The 22485-nt window shown below is 46.5% G+C and overlaps 1 pseudogene; it reads right to left on the bottom strand.

Moving 5' to 3' along the window:
* Window positions 1-22485, bottom strand: part of LOC134958844 (solute carrier family 26 member 6-like) — a 133007-nt pseudogene that overhangs the window by 7577 nt on the left and 102945 nt on the right.

Genomic DNA, 22485 nt, shown 5'->3' with positions numbered 1-22485 from the left:
CCATAGTTGTTGCACGAGTGCTCTGCCCTGCAGTCCTGAGCCTCCCAGGTGTGCTGTCCTCCTCCCTGCAGCCCAGGTGTGCTGTCCTCCTCCCTGCAGCCCAGGTGTGCTGTCCTCCTCCCTGCAGCCCAGGTGTGCTGTCCTCCTCCCTGCAGCCCAGGTGTGCTGTCCTCCTCCCTGCAGCCCAGGTGTGCTGTCTTCCTCGTACACATGTAGGAGCTATATTTTTGTTATGCTTACCATATGATTCTCTTCTACATCCCTGTAAATGTCCGTTTCAGTAACTTGTCCCAGAACGGCATAATGAGGCCTGTCAGACAAAAAAAAAAGAAAGTTTAAACACTGGAAATTATTTCCGACATAAACATTCATTTGAATTGGTCCAGGACAGCTTTGAGATAGAAAAGGTAAATGGTACAGCATCAAGATAGCAGAACCCTGGTGGCTCCTTCAGATATTTGTAATAGGACTAATAGCACCATGTTACCCTGGCTGAAGAGGGCAGAACCATTATTCCGGATATAAATTCGCTAGGAGCTAATGGCATCAATAAAGGTATGAGACACGAAGCACCTAATGCCTCAGTGACGACGTTTCTGCTTGTAAATGGAGAAGCTGCATGCTGGCCACCTCTGAGAGAATTGCATTCCCTGTATTCAGAAATTGTGGGGCCCGGGACTGCAGGCCATGAGCCATTCGGAGCTCAATTAACGGGAGCCAATCAGGAGCGGCCGCTGCAAATTCATAATGCCGCCAGCACTGCTCCTCTGTGGCAGCCTGTGGTGCACTCCATTCCACACTGTTGCCATGTGGGCCCCCTCGTGGTCAGGGCCCAGGACTGGAGTCCCGGCAATCCCCCCCTGATGGCAGCCCTGCTTGTATTAATGACCACAGTAATAGATGCACCAGATTTCCATCTCCAAGTACATTTAATTACTTACAGAGAACCTGGTGTTAAGAACTTTTGTGGGCAACGAAACTGACATTTTGTAATCATATGACCAACAAACCCATTTAAATGGGTATATAACCCATATAAATAGCTTGTGACGGTGGGTGACTATTTGCACCTATGGCCCATTCCCAAAAGTTGAAATGTTTAGTACAAAAACTTACAGTTGGGTTCTGAAAGTCACAGACAACAGGCCAAAGATGACCGAGACAGCCAGGCCAATATCCAGGTTCAGGTAGATTGTGGATAGAAAGGTCACTAACCATATAAGCTGAAAGAGAGGGCGGCTGTAATTGGTTATGTTATGTTATGTACAGTAAGCCTCAATTCGGCTACAGTAATGTCCCTGAATACTGAGGCTCTAGAGAGGTGACACATCATCAGTGAATCACAACACACAGAAACACAATATTCTTGGCAGTACTAAGGGAGATTATTTACCCACTAGGGGGTTGATTCAGAGGTGGGTGCTAGTTGCACCGTGGTGCAAAAATATGTAAAAGCCCCAGGAGGTGCCTTCAGTTAAAACATCAGATATACAAATGATGGTGTCTCCCAATATGTGCACAGAGCATTCTATATTAGGGGGTATCCAATTAGTCACAATTTTTTTTAGTTCACTGATTTTTTTCCGGACTATCCAATTAGCCACAGTTTTTTGGGCAAATCAAATTTGCCATTTTCATGTAAAAATACATAAAATCCGCAAAAAGTCACAGACCTACAGTATGTATTTTCACTATCGTGAAAAAAGGCTACTTTTTCACGGATCCCCTATAATCGCCGGCATCATGGCTAATTGTATAGCTCCGGGCGAGATATTTAGCTGCTGTGATTTACCACTGCTAATAGGATACCAGCCTTAGGAGGGAATTTAATTAGCCGTTGAAAATTACCGCTGCTAATTGATTGCTGGGGGGGCGGGGTAATTCGATTACCCCCGATAGCTGGCATTATCAGGGATTTTGTTTCACCTGCCCGGAGGCAGGAGAAACAAAATCTGCAATACGTGACGTTTTTTCGTGGCTACGATCGTGAAAACACAGGGATCCGGCTGTGTTTTTACACAAGAACATGTAAATTACCGCACAAATAAAATGGTCCCCAGTTGAATTGCCCAATACTACCATTGGGCAATAAATTGTGGTAAATGCTCATTTTTTTGTGCGGTAATTTACCGTGATCAATTTAATTCCCCTCTAGTGTCTGTTCTCCAATAATGGGTATCACCACACCCAGAAAAGCTTCACAGATATACATACAATAGAAAATAACACATATATGAGTCCTACATTGTGTAGAGTTGGAAAAATGACCAGCTAGTATACTAGCTGTTCTACCCGTTCTTCGCACGGGAGTTTCTGATTTTCACGGTTGTACATATAAATGAGTGTTAATAATTTGGTAAATCTATAGAGATGTAAATTTGAGATGTGTTAATGTAAGTAGATCTTAATCTATGGTTCTTGGCATTACCCGAGGAGCACCCGTAGCAGATACGGTAAAAAGTAACCGGACCATTTTTGTAGTTCTGCACACTGGAGGTGCAGTCCAAATTTTGATCCGATAGTCCATTTGGCCGTTATCGTTCACGCAACGCAAGCCACGCATCGATAATGACATCATTATGTCAACCCACTGGAGATGGAACAAAGCTTGAGTGGAGTGGGATTTCATGCAGCTCACCAGCCAGTGAGTGTATGCTGCAAACGGGTAGCGGTGGAGGGATGCCTCGAACAAGTTGTGGATTGCAGGTAATCGCAGCTTTGTCTGGAACTATGTAAGAGACTTCTGTCTCCCACAGAGTCACACTATACAGTCTCCCACAGTAAATGATGGCTCCCACACATGCTCAGTAGAGCTCTCGGTGGCCATCTTGGGATAAAGTATGAAGCCTCCATGGAAAGCAGTAGCGCACTTCTCTTTCAAAAACTAAAGTATCTGTAAAAGGGACTATAATGCAACTATGTGTATGATTAAGCATGTAAAGTGTGCATGGATTATTTTGCATATAATCTTCCTAATATACAACCAGTCAGCTGGACACGATTAAGGGAGAAAATACAAATGGAAACTATTTTCTAGTAAAAACTTTTGGTCCACAGTTCTAGTAACTTCATGAGTAAAGTGAACACTATGGAAAAACACTTGTAAAAACTTGTATACTTTACTAGCATGTTTTATTTAGAGTGGTTTGATGTATGAGCACAGGGCCGTAACTACGTGTGTGCCAGGTGTGCCTGGCACACAGCGCAGTTGCCCTGAGGGCGCAACGGCCAGCGGCATGTAATGAGTCAAATTGACTCATTACATGCAGCCTCTGCTGTGTGCGCCGCGCTGGGGAGGACTGAGCAGCAGCGCTGGAGGTAGCGGAGAAGGAGGAGGAGGGAGGGGGATTCGGGAGCAGCAGCAGCGCTATGTAATTGGTGGTAGCACCGCTGCAGCAGTCCCCTCTACTTCCGTATTGGCTGCCCGCTGCCACTGTGAATGCTGGGATGTGGCTCCTTCATCCCAGCATTCACAGCGGCGGCGGGCAGCCAATACGGAAGTAGAGGGGACTGCTGCAGCGGTGCTACGACCAATTACATAGCATTGCTGCTGCTCCCGAGTCCCCCTCCCTCCTCCTCCTTCTCCGCTGCCTGCACTGAGGGATCTGCCAGCACGAGGAGCCTGACTGCCAGCGGGGAGAGATGGTAAGTATCTCTCTCTCTCTCTATCTATTCTGTCTGCCTCAATGTGTAAAATAAAGGGGACGCTGTCTGCCGTAATGTGTAAAAAGGGGCGCTGTCTGCTGTAATGTGTAAAAAGGGGGACTGTCTGCCGTAATGTGTAAAAAGGGGGACGCTGTCTGCCGTAATGTGTAAAAAGGGGAGCGCTGTCTGCCGTAATGTGTAAAAAGGGGGACTGTCTGCCGTAATGTGTAAAAGGGGCTCTACCTGGTGTAGTGGCGCTACTGTGCAGCGTAATTCGAATAATGGAGACTACTGTGCACCGTAGTATGAATTGGTATTATTTTGTGGCCACGCCCCTTCCCCATGAAGCCACGCCCCTATATATTTTGCACGCGCCTATGGCACACACTGACCCTATCTTGCATGGGGGGGGGAGGGGGGGCAATGCCATTTCTTGCACACAGGGCTAAAATCCCTAGTTACGGCACTGTATGAGCACAAAGGGAACCCCACCCAAACACTTGGGATTATTCTTTCACTCACTTTGAATATTTGCAGCATATAATAATATAGATGGCAATCGAACATTCTGGTGCCAAAGCTGTCTCAGTATGAGGAATATCAAGTGCGACATTAGTGTAAAGCCCCACCTGTGGCCGCTTCTTCGTCCAACTCAGAACCAGACCCCTAGTGGCTGCAAAGGATCCAGCTGTCTTGTTATTGTGAGTTTTAGCTGCAACTTGGTTTTCTTAGCCACAGACTGTACGCCTTTCTAGAATAATTCACTTCAGACATCTGTCTAACCTTTGTAATACTTTAGATTATCTTATTTGTTTGTGAATAATGAATATATTGTATAATAATATTGAATAATCTTGTTTTACTACATAGGAATAAAGGGCCAAATTCAGACCTGATCGCAGCAGCAAACTTGTTCTCTAATGGGCAAAACCATGGGCCCGATTCAAACCTGATCGCTAGGCTGTTAATTTTGCTGTCCTGCGATCAGATAGTCGCCACCCAAGGGGAGTGTAAATTCGCCCTGTGCAAGTGTGCGATCGCATGTGTACACCGTGCAAAAATATCCCTCAGTCAGCGGACAGCTGCAAAACCGTTCACACCTCACTCACCATCAAATGTTTTTACCAGTGTGTGCAGTGTGTGCGCAGCCCAGGACTTACTCCTATAGTGCGATGAGAACAGGCTGATCGGGGCCAGAGCTGATGTCAGATACCCTCCCTGAAAACGCTTGGGAACGCCTGCATTCTCCCTGACACTCCCAGAAAACGGTCAGTTACCACCCCCAAACACCCGCTTCCTGTCAATCAGCATGTGAATGGCTGTGCAAACAAACTTTTTGCACCAGCTTGTCGCTGTACTGCGATGTCTGTTGTTGTTTGGCGATGCAAGTGCTCATTGCGGTGCATACGCATGGCAGTCAATCAATAATCGCCCGCTGTGCGAAAACGCAAAGCAGCAATCAGGTCTGAATTGGGCCCCATGTGCAGTGCAGGTGGGGCAGATGTAACATGTGCAGAGAGTGTTAGATTTGGGTGCGGTGTGTTCAAACTGAAATCTAAATTGCAGTGTTAAAATAAAGCAGCCAGTATTTACCCTGCACAGAAACAATATGACCCACCCAAATCTAACTCTCTCTGCACATGTTACATCTGCCCCACATGCAGTGCACAAGGGGGGTAATTCAGACCTGATCGCTAGGCTGCGTTTTCATACAGCGGGCGATCAGGTCTAAACTGCGCATGCTATGTACTGCAATGCGCAGGCATGTCGCATGGGTACAAAGCGGATCGCCGCTCAGCGATGGGTTTGTGCAAAGGATCTACTTGCGCGGGCGATCGCAAGGAGATTGACAGGGAGAAGATGTTTGTGGGTTGCAACTGACCATTTTCTGGGAGTGTTTGGAAAAACGCAGGCGTGTCGAAGCGTTTGCACGGTGGGTGTCTGACGTCAATTCCGGTCCTGAACAGGCTGAAGCGATTGCAGCATCTGAGTAAGTCCTGGCTTGCGCAGAGACTGCACAAAATCAGTTCGTACAGCTCTGCTACACATGTGTTCGCACACTTGCACAGCTAAAATACACTCCCCCTGTAGGCGGCGACTATCTGATCGCAGGGCTGCAAAAATCGTTACCCAGCAATCAGGTCTGAATTAGGCCCATGGTTTTGACCATTACAGAAAGACTTTGCTGCTGCGATCAGGTCTGAATTAGGCCCAAAAGTCTGTAGAAATGCTGGAAATAGTTGTTCTTACTCACCAGATCACACTTGTTTCTCCGCCATAGAACAGGTATATCCATGAACTGCTTGTACATGCCTTTCAGGTTGGCGATGACTATAGCAGACAGTATTGCCTTTGGGGGGGGGGAAATGGGTGAGTTTCACTATACTCTTAATTTACTGCCCTCGTATGTATAACTAGTTACTCCTGGGTTCTAGGGCCATCTTTTCACACAGCCCCAAACATTTTTAAATTTGAATGTATGAGTGCATGAAGTAATAAATGTCAAATTTTAGAAGTACAACATCTAGTCCACAGTGTAAAACCAATAACCCAACATGCATTTTGATTTGTTCAAAAGCTCCTAGGTTTCTGCTAAGACCCATGTTTATGGAGCAAGGTGCAGGGGAGCAGAAGTTGGCACAGGCCGACAGGAAAATCTGACAGAGTGCGGGCCTTCCAACACCTATTGAAGTTCTGCAGTACGGTGCAGAGACAAGATTTCCATTTACAGAACAATATAGGAGGTCATTCAGATCTGATCACTGCTATGCGTTTTCGCACAGCGGGTGATCAGATCTGAACTGCGTATGCACTGCGCCGGCGCGTTGCATGTCTGCAACGAGCATCAGCGCCCTGCGACGGGATGGTGCAAGCAGATTGACAGGAGGAGGCCGTTTGTGGGTGTCAACTGACTGCTTTCAGGGAGTGTCCAGAAACACGCAAGCGTGCTCAGGGAGGGTGTCTGACGTCAGCTCTGGCCCCGATCAGCAGGATTACATCGCAGAGGAAGAGTAAGGGTGTGTACACACGGTGAGATCCTTGCTATGCCCGATTTTTACTTGCGATTTCCCTTGAACTCCCCGGAGCCCAGATAGCACAGATTTTGACTAACTTTTCTTGAGATATGGACTATGGGGGCGATTTCGAGTTGTTTGCTCGCTAGCTGCTTTTAGCAGCATTGCACACGCTAAGCCGCCGCCCTCTGGGAGTGAATCTTAGCTTAGCAGAATTGCGAACGAAAGATTAGCAGAATTGCGAATAGAAATGTCTTAGCAGTTTCTGAGTAGCTTGAGACTTACTCCTACACTGCGATCAGTTCAGTCAGTTTCGTTCCTGGCATAGGTGTGCGCAGGGGGGGTGTCTGGTGCGCACAGGCACCCCCTAATGTCCGGCACCCCGATCTCACATGCCTGATGCAGCGATCGCCGAGCAGGCTGATTACTGTCTCCTCTGCGCTGCACCCTGTCAGGACTGCATTACTGACCGGGCGCCTGGGTTAATCGAGAGTGCCACTGCCACCGTCTTTCAAATTCCCAGCTCCACCACCATGTACAAAAACAGCGTGATGTGATTACGTCATGCTGCTCGCACGCCCACCCGTCACACCCACCACATACACACCTCTCTCCTTCTATTCTATGCCAACGCCAGCCACTGATGAGGATCAGCATGCAGCCAGCATTCCTCTTAGGAAGACAAATTCAATACTGGCAGGCGGATGGCAGCAGAATTGACACGTCACTCGTTTTTCCAGCAGCGGCAGCAATACCAGTCTGCGACTGTCAGTTTAGTTACTGACTTGTAAGTAAGCTGCTGCAGCTTGCAGGGGAAAGAGAGGGGGAGCCAGACCAGGCTGAGGAGGAGCGGTGTAATTGCAGCGAGTGCCATCAGGGGTGTTTGGTGCACACCACAACATCTGACAATGTATCTGCTTTATTAGGATTGGTACAAAGGTGGATATTTTATATGCGTTGACCATCAATAGATGGTGCTAAACACGCCCAAAAGGCGGTGCTAGACACACCCCTCCAACGGTGCACCCCCTAATAAAATGTGCTGCGCACGCCAGTGGTTCCTGGTTTGACGTCACAAACACACCCAGCGTTCGCCCAGACACTCCCCCGTTTCTTCAGACACTCCCGCGTTTTTCCCAGAAACGCCAGCGTTTTTCCGCACACTCCCATAAAACGGCCAGTTTCCGCCCAGAAACACCCACTTCCTGTCAATCACACTCCGATCACCAGAACGATGAAAAAACTTTGTTAGGCCGTGAGTAAAATACCAAACTTTTGTGCTAAGTTACTTGGCGCAGGCGCACTGCGAACATTGCGCATGCGCAGTTTGCGACTAATCGCTCCGTAGCGAAAAAAAACTAACGAGCGAACAACTCGGAATCACCCCCTATGTGTGCTTACAATTTTGGCTTATGTGAGATTTTGGCTTATGTGAGATGTCATTGACATGTGAGATGAACTAGATAGTACACCGATCTAGCAAGGATTGACTTGCCTGCACAGTCTATCTTTTCTTGCGATGCCGACCTGGCGGGACCGCGCATCGGGATCGCAAGGTGACTTTCACCTTGCGATCTGCACTAACTTTTCTTGCGATTTTGACTATATAGTCAAAATCGAAAGAAAATATCTCACCGTGTGTACACACCCTAAGTCCTGGGCTGAGCAGATACTGCACAAACTGATTTTTGTGCAGCTCTGCAACACAAGATAACGCACACCTGCACAGCGAATTCACCCTGCCCCTGTAGGCGGCGACTATCTGCTCGCAGTGCAGCAAAAACCGCACCCTAGCGATCAGATCTGAATGACCCCCAATATTATTGTGATAACCTAAATTGGTTGAAAGTTCTAGAGGCATTCCCAGCTTTACTCTGGGATGGATGACCATTTCCTCTTCCCAACAAACGGTCTTCCATCAACTCTCTGCACTTGCGGTCCCTGGCAATCCTCCAAGTCCCTCCCTTTATTGAGACCAGTTTTGTGCCTTCATTTTTTACTTTCCACACACAATTGCCAAATAGAGAAAAGAGCATTCTGATATCTCTGCATTTAGGGGGTAATTCCAAGTTGATCGCAGCAGGATATTTTTTAGCAGTTGGGCAAAACCATGTGCACTGCAGGGGGGACAGATATAACATTTGCAGAGAGAGTTAGATTTGGGTGGGTTATTTTGTTTCTGTGCAGGGTTAATACTGGCTGCTTTATTTTTACACTGCAATTTAGATTGCAGATTGAACACACCACACCCAAATCTAACTCTCTCTGCACATGTTATATCTGCCCCCCCCCCCCCCCCCCCTGCAGTGCACATGGTTTTGCCCAACTGCTAAAAAATGTCCTACTGCGATCAACTTGGAATTACCCCCTTAGTTTACATTTATACTAAACGGAGCAACATTTTATTGAAAGTAAAAAACAGAATGTAGTGACCACACCCGGCGCTACTTAATTCACCCAAAAAAAGGATTTTCTTTAACAGCTTACTTTTTCAGTAATGCTCATGTTTACATTGGTGTCATAACGATCTCATTTCAAAAGAAGGTAAATATCTGAAAGATTAAGACACACAGAACATAGTGCAACCAATTTTTGGTAATAAATATAGGAGGTGTTTATTTGTTCAACTCACATAAGTATGAGTCAATATTGCATATCGTCCACCAGGTGGCGTCGATCCTTAGTTCTCACAATAGATGGTTTAGAACATCAATCCTCACAGATGCACTGGAAGCTCAAGAAGATAAATATATGGTGCAGTTGAGCTTAACCATAAAACACGTTTTTTATTTTGACAAAAACACACTTACATCAAACAGAAAATTAAAAGCATATATCACCCATTGGGATCAGCACCGGAGACCAAATTCCAAACAGAGCCAGCTGTAACTGTGTTGTGGATGGATTTCCGGATAGCAGGAACCTTGTGCTTAATATCTTGGTTCCACTATCTGATGAATTATTTGTAAGGGGTTTCTCAACTTTTGGTTTATTCTTTTTTAAACCACCTCTCCTACCTCTTTTATTTCTTTTCTTTATATCCTTTCTTAGTACAATTTTTGTTTTTATTTTGTGTTTGTCTAATTTCTCCATCTTGTTCGTTGGCCTCTTCCTAAATGAAGAAGTAGAGAAATTATATTCATTGGTAAAACCTTTTAAAGAATTAGAAGATGTTAGAGACGCAGAGGCTGAGATCGTAAGGAAACTCAATAAAGAAACAAGAGAGATAAAAGAGAGAAAAAGAAAAAAATATTTAAGAGATAAGGATGATTCTAAAGCCCCTAAAAATACAATTAAGGATCCAATAGAAGTTAAAGAAAAAACGAAATCATTTACCTCTAAAAATCAGTTTAAAAGAAAAAGACTAAAGACAATAACTGATGATCTCTATGGAAATCACATAGAGAAACCACAGAAAATATACGATTACAAAAGAATACAGCCCTATAAAGATACCAATAGGAGCTCTAATTTCCATTGGAAAGAGGAGTATCTGGATAAAAAATTCTATAAAGAGCAGTGGTGCAAGTATGTGGGTACGCTCGGGTACGGAGTACCCTTAAGAATTTGGCAGTGGGTACGCAGTACCACCTGCCACACACTTTGCCATTGCCACAATTATAAGTGCCACAAAGCAACAAGACCATGGTGCTTAGCAGCATGACTGCTCCTCCCACTTTGTCAGGGTTACTGGGAGGACAGTGGCTGTATTTTCCTGTTATAATGGAGGCATTACTATATATTGTTATTAAATTGGGGGCATTACTATATATTTCTATTATACTGGAGGTACCACTATATATTTATATTATACTGGAGGCATTACTATGTATTGATAGCCTTGCCTCCAGAATCCCCCCAAAAAGGGGCTGTGTCATGTGGCCATGCCGCTAGTGTCATGTAGCCACTCCCACTAGCAGCATGTGGCTACGCCCCATAAAACACATGACCACGCCCATTTTTCGTCACTCAGTACCCATAAGAAAATATTTCTACTTGCACCACTGATAAAGAGGATGACAGATTTGAGGAAGGTGGGCATGAGAATTGGAGAAATAGAAGACACAATAGATCACCTTTTTTAGGAAGAGGCCAACGAACAAGATGGAGAAATTAGACAAACACAAAATAAAAACAAAAATTGTACTAAGAAAGGATATAAAGAAAAGAAATAAAAGAGGTAGGAGAGGTGGTTTAAAAAAGAATAAACCAAAAATTGAGAAACCCCTTACAAATAATTCATCAGATAGTGGAACCAAGATATTAAGCACAAGGTTCCTGCTATCCGGAAATCCATCCACAACACAGTTACAGCTGGCTCTGTTTGGAATTTGGTCTCCGGTGCTGATCCCAATGGGTGATATATGCTTTTAATTTTCTGTTTGATGTAAGTGTGTTTTTGTCAAAATAAAAAAACGTGTTTTATGGTTAAGCTCAACTGCACCATATATTTATCTTCTTGAGCTTCCAGTGCATCTGTGAGGATTGATGTTCTAAACCATCTATTGTGAGAACTAAGGATCGACGCCACCTGGTGGACGATATGCAATATTGACTCATACTTATGTGAGTTGAACAAATAAACACCTCCTATATTTATTACCAAAAATTGGTTGCACTATGTTCTGTGTGTCTTAATCTTTCAGATATTTACCTTCTTTTGAAATGAGATCGTTATCACACCAATGTAAACATGAGCATTACTGAAAAAGTAAGCTGTTAAAGAAAATCCTTTTTTTGGGTGAATTAAGTAGCGCCGGGTGTGGTCACTACATTCTGTTTTTTGGTTTTATTCTGGTCTTGGTGAAGGCTAATTGTACCACACAGGCTGCCACTATATACATTTTAGCGCAGATCAAACCACACTATTTGTTTTATTTTATTGAAAGTGGCTGTTTTGAAGTGGTGGGAGCAAGGGTGTTTCTACAGAGGAGGGGGCCCGTGCGCAGGTCTCCGGAGACATGGTGCCCGCTATGATCCAGAGACCAATTTGGCTACCGCGCATGCTCATCGGCCATTTTGGCTGTGATTTCCGTTGCGATCGCTGCGCCCGCCGCTGGACTCCGGTAAGGTAAGTATTTAAGTGGGTGCAGTTTGTGCGGTGTGGGTTCCCCCTAGACGCAGGGGCCCGCATGCACCGCACACATTGCATCCATTATAGAAAGGCCAATGGGTGGGAGGCTGGAACGTTTAGGCTTTTTGCACAATGCACATTCGCACACCTACTGTAGGTGCACTTCTAGGCTGAAGAGGCATCGCCAAAGAGTGAATCATGTACCTAAAAGTTTGTGCTGGACAGACTGTCTAGTCCAGGCCTGGCCGAGCTGCAACTTTCCAGCTGCTGTGAAACTACAGATTCCAGCATGCCCTGCCTAGTGGCAAAAAGCTTGATTTCTAAAGGGGAGTTACCAAATGCAGTCCGCAATCTCCCAGTCTGCGGAACATTGGAGCAAGTGCTGGAGTCTGGGGGAGCAGTAGAAGAACCTAGTACTGACCCTGGACATTAATGTAAACATTGGTCTACTCTTTTTTTATACACTTTATACTGTAGGGAATACAGTATTACTGTTTAACACTATATATGGTCTATAGTATAGGATGTATCAAACATAAATAATATAAATAAGATAAGTGGTCAGGAAAAGGTTAAATATACCATAATAAATAAATAAATAAATAAATGCACAAACATAACAGAACCAATACTGCACTTTCTAAGCACACATTCTCCCACCTCAAGGCGGCTCCTGTCTCTCCTTCCTGATAGCTTCTCTCTGGTCCAGTGCACTCATTGAGGACTCAGTACAACACACACAGAAAACCTGGTAGGAGACGCTGATACCACTGGGCATGTGCAGCAGCTCTGCTCTGTCCCTTACACTGCATGATGTGGCGACAGCTCCGGTAATCATATTATATACCATTGCTATTGTTGTTACAATTTGAGCCACTTGCTAAGAGTAGAGTGTTTCCGAGCAACTTGCCCCCCTCCTGCGTTTTCCTATGCTGCCACAGTTTTGCTCTTAGGGAATGCTAAAACTGTGGCAGGGCATGCTGGGATGTGTAGTTTCACCACAGACCTGGAGAGCCAGAGACCTGATCTAGTCACAGCTTTGCAGTACCAATGCATTTCACTGTACTCTTTGAATGCTCTTCCTTAGTGACTGTGTGGGACATTTACTAAGCAGTGATAAGAGCGGAGAAGTGAGCCAGTGGAGATGTTGCCCCATCAACCAATCAGCAGCTCTGAATAATTTTATAGTATGCAAGTTATAGATGTTACTAAAGTGCTGATTGGTCGCCATGGGCAATTTCTCCACTGGCTCATTTCTCCGCTCTTATCACTGCTTAGTGAATGTCTCCCTGCGTCTGGTAGAGAAAAACAGTATGCTTACCTTGGGAAGGCAGGTAAAGAGTTCTCCTGCTTTTAGAATGATGACCATGATGATGAGGGCAGACACCGATCCAGCAATCTAAAAATGGTGAAATTAGTGGGAGAAGATTATTATTCTTTAATTATGTAGATCATTTACCGGAATTTGTTTTACGGTAAAATATTTGCTGTATGTATTAAGCATTACCTGTGTGTTCCCTCCTGTGCTTTCCTGTACAAGGCTTCAGGACATGGATGCAGTAACAGCAAAACAATTAAAAAAGCTGCCGGCTACATTGCTGAGCCCCAGTGCAATAAGCTCCTGTCAGAGGAACGGTGACAGTGGAAAAATGCAATTATATTAGATAATGATTGTCTGCAGAGTTGTAGCAGTTTGCTTTTCAGTATACAAAAATATTCCAAGTTTCTATAATAGAGAGTGGTATCAGAGGTAATGCTCGGTTAGTAAAGACATGGATCTACATATGCTAAGTAATGTTTTCTTCAACAGTGTTCCCTGTAAACTGAGCAGTTTGTAGATAATTATTAAAACAAACCCTTGTGATTTACCTGAAGTGGGACCACTTCAGGGGGCAGGAAAACCTGTACTGCAGGGACAAGAGACCAGAGCCTGAGTTTAAATGTCCCCTTTGGTTCTTGAGGAAAAAAATATATTTTGACTCTGGATAAAACCTCCTAAATCCTTTGAACTAAACTTAGAGTTTTAAGATGTGCTTCAGAGGAGCAGCCGATCCAATTGCTGTTTGCCTGGTCAGCTAGTGACAAAAACCAAACACATGAATGTCTATGTGGAGAAGTGTCCGATATGGAACATTGTGGAGTACAAAGGATGGGAAGATGCCAGCTTTGTAGGTGGCCTCGTTGACGTCGCTGTAGACCCCGGAACATGCCACCAGCATGTCCAATCCATCCGGTGAGTAGAGCCATGCCAGATTTGTAGGTGTCCTGGTTGACGTCGCTATAGAGATCCCAGAACATTCCACCAGCATGCCCAATCCATCCGGTAAGTAGAGCCCTTTCCAGGCTTGGTGAGCTTGAGATTCAAGTGGCCTTTTAAGTTTGATGCCATCAGCATGTCCAATCATGGGTCATTGCAAGAGGGCCAATCAGAACTGTGTCATATCCTTACCAGTTTGCTCTTGCTTATACTGGCCGGCATGAGCTGAGCAAATTCTTCGACATAAAGGGAGGGGAGAAGACCTTCCGAAGAAAGAAGATAGAAGACGTGAGGAAAAAGAAGAGAAGTGCTAAGGGGGCTTTGTTTTACTCTCCAGGTGAAGACACCAAGATCAAGAAACTACAAGTACTGTATATGGTGGGGCACGAATGAAATAGAGTTACACCTAGGTGTCCCCATTGTGCCAATCATGGAAATAAATGAAGGCAATAAATGAAGTTAGTTATTCATCCTAAAAGTTACCTTCTGACACAATCTATAAAAAACCCAAACATTGCCAGAGAGAAGTTGAGCGTTACTCAACTGCAACACAGGTGGTACTCACCCAGCACAGTAAGAGTAATTTACAGCTAATCCAGACCAGAGTCCTTGGGGTTTTATGTTGCATATTTAACCTCTCTCTGGACTTATCCTTAAAGATTTACAGTTGCAGCAAAAACATTCATCTTCAAAACTTCAATCACTAAATAGAGACCATTTCTGGGTAAATCCATTCACCACTGTTACCTGTCTATAATATATCTCTCCTCCTGTATAGTTCCTCCTAAGTCTCATATAAGACCTTATATCATTCGGCATCTATCTGTTCAGCGAAGGGTTTATGAGGATAACGGTTGCTTGACCCTCTTCAACTATACAGTACAAATCCCTCTGTATTCCACCAAGTGCCCTAGCAGTGCCAGAACCATTGAGTAACAATTTTCCACATCTAAAGACTTTTATGACTCTACAGAGCCAAGATGAATACTTGCCTGGTTGCTGTCCACTTTGTAACCATGTTTTGCCGCAAACATCTTCGCCAGAGAGATTGTAATAGTATAGCCAACCACAGCGATGGCAAATGCAGTTCCAACAACATCTAAAAACAAGCTAGAATTTGGGACCGTTGGCACAAGCATCCTACAATAAACAAACTTAGATATTTAAAATAAAGCTAAGAAATTAATTATTCTAATCTTTCCTTAGCATGAACAATGACAGTCATCAGTAAATGTTTAAAAAATGAAAGTTGAAAAAGTGGAACAAGAACTCAGAGAACAATGGGGGTCATTCTGAGTTGATCGCTCGCTAGCTGTTTTTAGCAGCCGTGCAAACGCTATGCCGCCTCCCACTGGGAGTGTATCTTAGCTTAGCAGAAGTAAGAATGAAAGGATCGCAGAGCGGCTACAAAATAATTTTCTGCACTTTCAGAATAGTTTCAGACCTACTCAGCGCTTGCGTTCACTTCAGACTGTTCAGTTCCTGTTTTGACGTCACAAACACGCCCTGCGTTCCTCCAGCCACACCTGCGTTTTCTCGATCACTCCCTGAAAACGGTCAGTCGACACCCAGAAACGCCCACTTCATGTCAATCACTCTGCGACCAGCAGTGCGACTGAAAAGCTTCGCTAGACTCTGTGTGAAACTACATCGGCCGTTGTGAAAGTACGTCGTGCATGCGCACTGTGCCGCATATGCATGTGCATGCGCATAAGTGCCGCTTTTTCACTTAATCACAGCGCAGCAAACTTTTTCAGCTAGCGATCAACTCGGAATGACCCCCAATGAAGGGAATTTTAAGATTGGAATTTGTGTTCTTTTACCCTTCCCCCACCCTAAATTTATTTGCTCCCAATTAGGGTCAACCCTCCTTCTTGGCCAAAATGTGGGTGTGTAAGTCCCATTTTGTAGATGTGCCTTGGCCAGTGTCTGCTTCTTCTGACGCCGCCTCACCTATCCTTCACACCTTCAGCTGCTTCTATTTTAGCACAGACGCAGCCTACAAAGTCTCAGCGGTTGTGCTACTGCACCCACCTCTGAATCTGCCCGGTGTCAGTGAGCATTTGGGGCAGAATTAGAAAATGAATTTGCCCATCATCACATACACCATATGATCACCATACGCAGTAGGAGTGATAAGTGTTTTGCTATAAATGAAAATATGAAGTTTAAGCATATTGGTGGTCATTCCGAGTTGTTCGCTCTGTAAATTTCTTCGCATCGCAGCGATTTCCGCTTAGTGCGCATGCGCAATGTCCGCCCTGCGACTGCGCCAAGTAAATTTGCTATGCAGTTAGAATTTTACTCACGGTTTTTTCCTCGTTCTGGTGATCGTAATGTGATTGACAGGAAGTGGGTGTTTCTGGGCGGAAACAGGCCGTTTTATGGGTGTGTGTGAAAAAAACGCTACCGTTTCTGGGAAAAACGCGGGAGTGGCTGGAGAAACGGAGGAGTGTCTGGGCGAACGCTGGGTGTGTTTGTGACGTCAAACCAGGAACGACAAGCACTGAACTGATCGCAGTGGAAGAGTAAGTCTCGAGTTACTCAGAAACTGCTACGAGGTGTGTAATCGCAATATTGCGAATCTTTCGTTCGCAATTTTAAGAAGCTAAGATTCACTCCCAGTAGGCGGCGGCTTAGCGTGTGCAAAGCTGCTAAAAGTAGCTTGCGAGCGAACAACTCGGAATGAGGGCCCTTGTCAGATCACATACCCTGTGGGAATGTCGCCAACAATCCCCACATTGTAGTTCTCGTGGATATTGATTCCATATGACACCGCAGTAGAAACGATGAGCTAGGAAAAGAGGAAATGATACACAGATGACGCACATTTGGTATCTCAGGATACATTACATTTCAATAAATAACCCCCATTAGGCCATGCAATACTCAAATCAGCTTCTATCCCTGTTGCTTTATTTTGTAATTTGCTAAAAGTGGCATCATCCTATTATTTCTGAATGAAACAGGCCATTGCGAAGTATAAAATACTAGGTGCTTCATCGCGCCCTACGGGCGCTCTTCACACTGTCGCAAGGGGCTACGCCCCCTTAACCCTTGCATGCCTTTCTGGGGTTTAATATTTGTATTATATGGAGTATTACCTGCATTCCTTTGTTAGTGGTTAAATATTGCACAATGAAAGGGCGTGCAATGGTGAAGGAGGCGCAGCCCCTTGCGACTGCGTGAACAGCACCTGCAGGGCACGATGTACAGAATGTAGCGGGTGCGGGGGGGGACTGCGGATGGTGTCTGTAGATGCTGCGGGTGGAGGGGAGGCAGAAGTGGGGGTGGGGCCCGGATGGGGAAGGTTCGGGAGGTGCTGCGCGTGGGGGAGGGGCAGAGGAGTGGGGGATGCAGATGGGGGAGGGGTCCGGAGGCACTGCAGGTGGGGGAGGGGCAGGGGTGCCACGGGTGGGAGAGGGGCAGGTGTGGGGATGTTGTAAATGGGTGAAGGGTTCCGGAGGTGCTGTGGGATGGGTGTGCCGGGGGTTGGGTAGGGGACCGCAGGCACCATGGGTAGGGTAGGGGCAGGTACGGGTGTTGCGGCGGATGGGAAAGGAGGTCCGGAGGTGCTGCAGGTGGTGGAGGGGCAGGTGCGGGGGTGCCATTGGTGGGGGAGGGGTGGGTGAGGGGGGGACCGCTGATGGAGGAGGGTGTCTGCAGATGCTGCGGGTGGAGGGGGGCAGGTGTGGGGGGAGACGTATAAGGGGGGTGAATGGTGGAAGGGGCCTGGAGGTGCTGTGGGTGGTGAAGGGGTGGAGGAGTGGGAGCCACAAGTGGTTTAGGGGGTCTGGAGGCACAGCATGTGGGGGAGGGGTGGAGTGCCGCATGTGGTGGAGGGGAAGGTGCGGAGGTGTAGTGCATTGGGGAGAGGTCTGGAGGCGCTGCGGGTACTGTACATGCCATAAAAGGTAGTTGGAGGGTATGCAGTAACAGGGCCAGGACAAGGGTGACAGGGTCAGTACAGGGTTGACGGGGCCAGGACAGGGGTGACGGTGCCAGGACAGGGGTGACGGGGCCAGGACAGGGGTGACGGGGCCAGGACAGGGGTGACAGGGCCAGGACAGAAATGATAGGGACAGGATAGGGGTGACAGGGCCAGGGTAGGGGCGGCAGGACCAGGACAGGGGTGACGGGGCCAGTATAGGGTTGACAGTGCAAGCACAGGGGTGACAGGGCCAGGATAGGGGTAACAGGGCCAGCATAAGGGTGACAGGGCCAGGATAAGGGTGAAAGGGCCAGGATAAGGGTGAAAGGGCCAGAATAAGGGTGGCAGGGCAAGGTCAGGGGTGACAGGGACATGACAGAACACAGGGCACGGGAGAGATTGGTATTAGGGACAAAACAGTGGTGACAGACAGATGTGTCTTACCGGAGTCACTGCTGCTGGCTGCTGCTGTTCCATTCCAACCTGTTGGGATCTGCTGCTGCTGGAGACTTGGCATGGCTGACTCTCTCAGGCTGGAGTCCTGCTTTCTCTGCCAGTCCGCATCCCTCCCCCCCCTCCTCAGTCACACACGCAGACCTCGCGCAGCTGCCGGGCACTGTGGTAAGGTGAGACTGGAAATGACTGGTTAGCCCCCAGGAGATGCTGCGGCTGGAGGGAGGAGGGGGTCATAGCATGCACGTGGCGCGGACCTCACGGCTTCCGGGCACTGTGGTAAGGGGAGACTGGGAGTGACTGGTTAGCTCCCAGGAGACGCTGCAGCTGGAGGGAGGAGTGGGTCAGAGCCTGCAAGCAGCTCGGATTTCTGCAGCGCTACCGCCAGCTAAAGTGTGTGAATGAGCTGGGCGCACTCCACTGCGGGTGGCAGCGCTGCAGCTAGCGGTGGGGTTGCCGGGACTGGAGATAACAGAGGCAGTATGGAACCTGCACAGCGGCAGGTGCCTCACTAAACTGCAGCTAAGAAGCGTGGAGTGTGTCAGAAAGTGACGCTCCTCCGCACCAGAGAGAACCTGCTGAGTATGCCGATGTGGGGGGTCAAGCACACAGTGAGCCGGTGCCCGTCTGTCTGTATGACATACCCCTCACACACCCCCATACCTCCCAAATGTCCCGATTTTCGCGGGACAGTCCCATTTTTTGGGGTCTGTCCCGCTGTCCCACCCGCGGGTCGCAGTGTCCTGCGGTGGGGGGGGGGGCAGTTGGAAAGCTCCTGTACTCGCTGTTCTGCTTAGCAGAGCAGCGGTGAATAGTGGAGACAGAGGGAGAGGGGGCATCAGGGGGTACGGATTAATGGGGGGGTTCCAGCAGCAGAGCCGGATTAAGGGGGGGGGGGGGGGGGGGGGGCGGGGGATACGTACCATTGGCCCCACAGTTTTAGAGGCCCCCCCGGCTGGAGTAGCTCTGTCCCAGCTCAGAAGCTCCCCCCCACCCGTCCTGCCAGCAGCAGTGGCAGCATTGTGCTACAGTCAGCACACGCTGCTGCATATTGGCAGGTCTGTGGTGTTGCAGGGAGGCAGCAGTCTCCCTGCTTTCTTCTCCCTGTGCGGGTGTGTAGGGGGGAGCGACCACCTCCTCTGGATTTAGCCCTAGCTGAGGGGCCAAAATCCCATAAAAAAAATAAAAACAATAATCGGAATTTGCATAAGGGGGCGTGGCCGCACGGTCCGCGATTAGGCCACGCCCCCAACCCCCAGCAGGCACAGCAATGAGATAGGGCTCCCCTGTCTCAAGTGCCCTGGGCCCCCCGGACTCATAATCAGCCCCTGGGGGCATGCCAGCAGCTCACAGAACGCTGGGCATGCCCCCTCACTGACGAAAACGGGGACCCTCCCGTGAAGCCACGCCCCCTTTTCGCCGAGTGTTTCCCTCCTTCTGCCTGGAGAAAGCTCCTGCAGAAAGCTGGGAGGTATGCAGCCCTGTCTGTGACATGCCCAATGCCCATGCTATCTGCTTCTGCTCCTAGTCTCCTGTAGATTTGGCCCGATCTCTGTGACTCATTTGAATAACTCCGCCCACTGTTGTGACTCCGCCCAGCGTTAGCAAATGAATCACAAGGTCACAGAATAGGGCTATTATATAGGAGATTAGAGATGTACGCCTGGCCATGGCGCCGATCACCGGGGACTTATATAGAATCCAAAACTCGCGAGAATCCAATAGCGGGATGATGACGTTTTGCCTCAATGATGTAATCAAGGCGGGTGGGAAAACCTGAGCCGAGCTCGGATCCCGGCTCGGATCGTAACGTTCGGGAGGGTTTGGTTCTCAGAGAACCGAACCCGCTCATCTCTATAATATATATATATATATGTGTGTGTGTAAGGGGTGCAAAAATTAAATGGCACGTGGAAACTGTGTGTGTGTGTGCGGGGGGGGGGGGCTCTGGGGGGGTGGAGAGGACTCCAGAGTGAGAGAGCCAGCCCTGGACAGGTCTAGGCAGGTCTGACAGCACAGCCCCCAATAGTTCTTAATGACATTGGCTGTATGTTTGGGGTCATTACTGCTGCAGAATAAATTTGGGGAAGTAAGCATGATGTATCTTGTATCTGATGCACTAAGTTTCCTTGGCCGACCACTGCGTCTACGCTCCACAACGTTGCCTGTTTCTTTGAGCTTCAATGCTAAGAAATACAGGCAGGTACTTATCCATCATGCAATACCATCAGGCACGCATCTGATTGGCTCCAAATTTATTATTATTAACAGGACAATGACTCCAAACATACAACCAATGTCATTAGGAACTATATTCAGCATAAAGAAGAACAAGGAGTCCTGGAAGTGATTATATGACTCCCACAGAGCCTGATCTCATCATCATCGAGTCTGTCTGGGATTACATGAAGAGACAGAAGGATGTCTTTATGTTAAATATATATACAATTACTCTGCGCTCAATACCATATGGTCCATAGGATGATTAAAAACACATGCAGTATTCTTAATAATTTATTTAGTATAATGCACTTTAAAACTCAAAAATCAACCACAATAAAATATATAAATGGTGTACATAATATACATGACTAGATTAATTAGATTAAATGGCAGAAATCACTTCCCACATGATACTGACTTCCAATTTCTATGTATAATAATCCAACCTAATGGATAGTTTTCCTTAATCCTAATACGAGGTGGATCAACCTAAATTTAATCAGTGCACTGATTTGGTTAATGGATAATATTAGTTAATAGCAGTCCTGCAAATAGTTGAGTTTACTGTCCCCGCAGGTGCTCATCCCAAGCACTAGGTAAAGTTCTGATAAATTTGATGATGAATTAATAGTGTATTAAACCGGTATTGATATTTAAATCATGAATGGATCACACCACGCTCACCACCAAGACGTGCTGATATTGTTCAAAGATCGGGTCAGCAGTATTGAATTGAAAGGAGCCGGCTGGGAGGCACCGGACGTCTCCGTTCTCCCTCGTGTTTGTGCCGCTACCTACTTCCAAAGGCCGCCCGAAGCCGTCTAGCCGTACGGGTGGATGCGTGTCCAAAATAGCAGTGTGTCCCCGGAATAAGACAAGCAGTCACCAGTGGCCCCTGACGCGTTTCGCTCTTACCAGAGCTTTGTCGAAGACTCTTTACCTAGTGCTTGTATATTATGTACACCATTTATATATTTTATTGTGGTTGATTTTTGAGTTTTAAAGTGCATTATACTAAATAAATTATTAAGAATACTGCATGTGTTTTTAATCATCCTATGGACCATATGGTATTGAGCGCAGAGTAATTGTATATATCTTTGTCTAAGGGTCCTCTCCTGTAACAGGGGTAGGACACCATTATTTTATACTCACACAGGCATAAACTGATACTCTGCTGCTGATTTTTTAGATTTCTATATTTCTATATTGTATTAGTAATTTTCTCCTTTTATGCTAAGCGCCGAGAGCTAGATTGTGGTTTGTCTTTTATGTTAAACCAATCTTAAAACCGTATTTAAAGGAGGTTATTTACAAGGGGACTGGTGATAACGTGGAGTATTTATGGGTTGAGATTTCGAGTGGAGGGAAAGATACAAAAAAGCTGTTAATAGGGACATGCTACAAACCGCCAGATATTGGTGCGATGAAAGAATTACAACTTTTGCAGCAAATCGAAAAAGTTGCAGGACTGGGGGAGGTCATATTCATTGGGGATTTTAATTATCCGGACATAAATTGGAACAACGAATCAGGTAATACAGCTAGGGGAAACAGGTTCTTAAATATGGTCAATATTTATCACTATAAATAAATCACTACCTGTCTCATGTAATCGAGGAACCAACTAGACTTAAGACTATCCTGGATCTAGTAATAACTAATAATGTGGAGATTATATCAAATATAGAGACCTTGGGAAATAGCGATCATAATATGGTCACATTCGATATTAGCTTTCAAAAACAACACTATAAGGGTCCAACTAAGACATTTAACTTTAGAAAAGCTAATTTCAACATGCTGAAATGAGCACTAAAGGACATTGATTGGGAAGTTTTGTTTCATGGTAAGAACACTGCCGAAATGTGGGATGCTTTTAAAATTA

Source organism: Pseudophryne corroboree, chromosome 9 (assembly GCF_028390025.1).
Source record: "Pseudophryne corroboree isolate aPseCor3 chromosome 9, aPseCor3.hap2, whole genome shotgun sequence".
NCBI lineage: Eukaryota > Metazoa > Chordata > Amphibia > Anura > Myobatrachidae > Pseudophryne > Pseudophryne corroboree.
The sequence above is the reverse complement of the archived record's forward strand: the minus strand, read 5'-3'. Positions and strand labels throughout refer to the sequence as shown.